Source organism: Eucalyptus grandis, chromosome 5 (genome assembly GCF_016545825.1).
Source record: "Eucalyptus grandis isolate ANBG69807.140 chromosome 5, ASM1654582v1, whole genome shotgun sequence".
Taxonomy (NCBI): Eukaryota; Viridiplantae; Streptophyta; class Magnoliopsida; order Myrtales; family Myrtaceae; genus Eucalyptus; species Eucalyptus grandis.
The window spans coordinates 44,823,499-44,827,827 of NC_052616.1; the positions used below are offsets into that span (position 1 = coordinate 44,823,499).

The 4,329-nt window shown below is 46.2% G+C and overlaps 1 pseudogene; it reads right to left on the bottom strand.

Moving 5' to 3' along the window:
• Positions 1–1,051: 1,051 nt before the first annotated feature.
• Positions 1,052–4,329, bottom strand: LOC120293193 (annotated as a pseudogene).

The following is a 4,329-nucleotide window of genomic DNA, read 5'->3' on the forward strand; positions in this document are numbered from 1 at the left end:
ACTGAAATCAAAGTGAAAAACGAAAAGGCAAGATAATAGAAAGGAAGTAAATAGGTTTTTTCATGGAACGAAACGAAATCCCACTCCTAAATTACAATCAAAGGATTCACCAACTAATTTAATTTCGAATTGATGCTGATACAGAGGAAGAATCAAAAGCAGAACAATATAACAATAGACAAAATACAAAGACATTCGAGGCCTTTCCATGACTGAAGAGAGGTTTCGAAGGAGAGATGAAGGATACTTACGAAGCAGAACAAGAGCATGAGCGTCGGACAAACACCACACGAACTGCAAGAGGGACGCCGGATGCTACTCACTGACTCAGGCTCCAAGCAAGAGAGGAAAAGACTGCAAGGCGTGAGAGGCAAGTCGCGTGGATGGGAGGAGGCTAGTTACTGGAGAAGCAGAGATTAGGGTCTTCTATTGATTTAGGACATTAGGTCCTTCAAGCTTAAGTCGTGTGCTATTCTTTAAGAAATTAATAAATAAAAAAATCATATATATAATTGGTCCATTGTGGTTCCTATCCTGGAATCGGGAACTGAACCAACGCCTCTAGAATCGCCCAAAATCGGCCAACACAATCTAGTCTAATCTAGGCAATTCCCGATTTGGACGTTCCTCTATGCTCACTCCTCCTTCACCATCAAATGCCAAGATCTGCGATTGGTTCTGGCGTTTTCATCTAAAAGGGATGATAAAACCGAGTTGAGTTAAGGTTTGATCTCGTGTCTTTGCCTCTCTTATCTTCTCCATTACTCAATTATGGTTTTCTCTGGTCTGCTAAGCTTAACTGTAACGGGTTTTTTTTAGCTAATCACAGCCTGTATTACTTATCCACTATGCTCGTTCTCCTCGGTACATCATCTTACGGACTGGCCCCATTTAGCCATAATTTCAGTAACTTGGCTTGATTTAGAGGAAGGTGACACAAGACTTGGGGCATGTGTCTCTATAGAAGACCCGTTAGGAGATATTGAATCGAAACTTTGCGCAACTACACCCAAAGATCAGAGAATGGCGGCGCCAACGATCGCACAAAAGATCCAGGATGAAGATGAAAATTTTAACACGCAGAGAAGTAACATAGGACCACGTGCGCTTTGGGAACAAACGCTTAAAAAGACCCAAAGCCAAAATGGGAGTAAGCTTGCAAATCGTGGACATAAACAGAAAAAGGGCGGGGAAAAAACAGTAGATAAAGATAGCCATGGAGAACAATTAGTCGACCTCCTCAATCTTAGGACCAGCTCTGCTTCCACCACGAGCAGGACCATCATCGTCCACTCCTGCACCCATGTCGGCACCAGCACCTTGGTACATCTTGGCGGTGATGGGGTTGCAGATGCTCTCCAACTCCTTCTGGTTGCCGTCCAACCGTTGGATGGCCTGCTACATGGCATCGTCAATCTTCTTATCAGCAGGCGGAAGCTTGGCGCCAATCTTTTCATCCTTAATGGTGTTCCTCATGTTGTAGGCGTAATTCTCCAAGGCGTTCTTAGCCTCAACCTTCTTCCTGTGCTCTTCGTCCTCGGACTTGTACTTCTCTGCCTCTTCAACCATCTTCTCGATCTCCTCTTTGGATAGCCTTCCCTTGTCATTGGTAATGGTGATCTTGTTCTTTTGACGAGGGGTCTTGTCCTCAGCAGACACGTTCAAGATACCATTGGTGTCAATGTCAAAGCACACAGTAATTTGAGGGACGCCACTAGGAGCCGGGGAAATGCTTGAGAGCTCAAATTTACCCAACAAGTTGTTGTCCCTGGTCCTCGCTCTCACCTTCATATACCTGGATGAGCACACCGGGCTGGTTGTCTGAGCAGGTAGAGAAAACTTGCTCCTTCTTCACGGGGATGGTGGTGTTCCTTGGGATCAACACAGTCATGACACCACCGGCAGTCTCAAGACCAAGGGAGAGTGGGGTGACATCCAACAGCAAGAGATCCTGTACTTTCTCATTTCCCTCAACACTTAAGATGGCAGCTTGAACAGCAGCACCGTAGGCAACGGCCTCATCTGGGTTAATGCTCTTGCAAAGTTCCTTGCCATTGAAGAAATCCTGCAGAAGCTGCTGAACCTTAGGTATCCTAGTTGAACCTCCAACAAGGACAACATCATGGACCGTATTCTTATCCATCTTGGCATCCCTCAAACACTTCTCAACCAGCTCCATACACTTCCCAAAAGGTCCATGTTGAGCTCCTCAAATCTGGCACGGTGGATGGTTGAGTAGAAATCAGCGCCCTCATACAAGGAATCAATTTCAATGGTGGTCCGGGCCATGGATGAGAGTGTCCTTTTTGGCCCTTACGCAAGATGTCCTCAACCTCCTGAGGGCTCGGGGTTGCCACTAATGTCCTTCTTGTGCTTCCTCTTGAACCCTTGGACAAAATGGTTGACCATTCTGTTGTCAAAGTCCTCTCCACCAAGGTGGGTATCACCAGCGGTGGCCTTCACCTCAAAGATACCCTCCTCAATGGTGAGAAGAGAGACACTGAACGTACCACCACCGAGGTCAAAGATCAAGACAATCTTCTCGCCAACACTGGTTGCTTTCTTGTCAAGACCATAAGCAATTGCAGCTGCTGTAGGCTCATTAATGATACGCATCACATTTAGGCCTGCGACGACACCAGCATCCTTGGTGGCCTGACGCTGAGAGTCATTGAAGGCCGCTGGGACAGTGACCACAGCATTCTTCACGGCTGATCCAAGATAAGCCTCAGCAATCTCACGCATCTTCATGAGGACCATGGAAGAGATCTCCTCAGCAGCAAACTGTTCCTCCTCACCCTTGTAGTTGACCACAATCATGGGCTTGTCACCAGGCCCAGGAATGACCTTGAATGGCCAAAATTTAATATCACTCTGTAGAGATGCGTCACGGAATCTACGGCCAATCAATCTCTTGGCATCTGTAATGGAAAGGCAAGTGTAAATCACCCAAGCAACAAAAACCGTATAGCGGTATTCCATTCAACAAAGAGTATCCCCACCTGTGGAACCAAGCTGTCTAAAAGCTAACCATAACTTTGAAACTAATATTTTCACCGCACCAACCCATATTTTGCACCCCCCGGCAACAAAAAAAGAAAAGAAAGAAAGAAAGAAAGAAACGTCGAGACCTAACACTATATATTAAAGTTGATCGAAGCACCGACACACCGGAAGCATACCAAGTCAATTCTTTCTTACGTACAAAATTCGAACCGATCACCCTCTTAGGAAATTGATGGGTTTTGAAACAGTAAAGTCCAATATCGCCGCCAGACAAAGTCGTTGAATTACAGATGGCAGACAGTCCATAGGGAACATGTACATAAAGCATGAGTAGTTGCAACTATTCTTCCTTCACCGTACTTTACTCTCGGTTATACATAAGGCGAGTACAACACGCTTGCTTGCAACTTCGAGCCTAGACCTCAAAATACGGAAAGACCAATTTTAAACGACATCCAGTAACAAATAGCGATTCGCCAGCACGGTAAGAGTACAAGAACCTAATAAGCTGACCACCAAGCATAAAAGCAACTGGCCAGCAACACCAAAATATTTATAAAATAAAATTTTAAAAAAAAAAGTGCCTATCCAGGAGGACCATAGACAAGCCAAATCTGGAAAATACATACATACATACATACATACATACATACATACAGTGACTACTCAGATTTACAGCAGATCACGAACAAAAACTGCAACGAGCGCTCCTAAACACAGCACGCGCGCCATAACATCGTGATCTACGAGGAAAACAACACGCACTAAGTCAAAGTAAAGGCTGCAAAAAAACCATAGATCAGCCCGTCTTTGAATGAAGCCTTGATCCAACAAAAACAATCTACTGAACCATCAACAATACATAAAACCAGGTCCTAGAAATCGGATCTCACTGAATACAGTGTTGATCGGGTTCATCGCGACCTGGTTCTTGGCGGCGTCACCGATGAGGCGCTCGGTGTCGGTGAACCCCACGTACGACGGCGTCGTCCGGTTCCCCTGGTCGTTGGCGATGATCTCGACGCGGTCATACTGCCACACCCCGACGCAGGAGTAGGTCGTCCCGAGGTCGATTCCGATGGCCGGACCCTCACCTTTACCGGCCATTATGCGGTCTCTCTCTCTCTCTTAAGGGTTGTGTCGACGGAGAAGGACGCTTGAAGGAGAAGAATGGAAGGAGGCAATCGAAGAAGGCACAAGCTTGAAGCTTGAAGCTAGGGTTGCTAAACGAGGGACAGTGATGGGGGGAGCAGCGAGGCTTGTATAGGGGCCGGGGAATAGAGCTTCGAAAATGTTCCGTAGCTCGAATCTTATTGGCTGTGG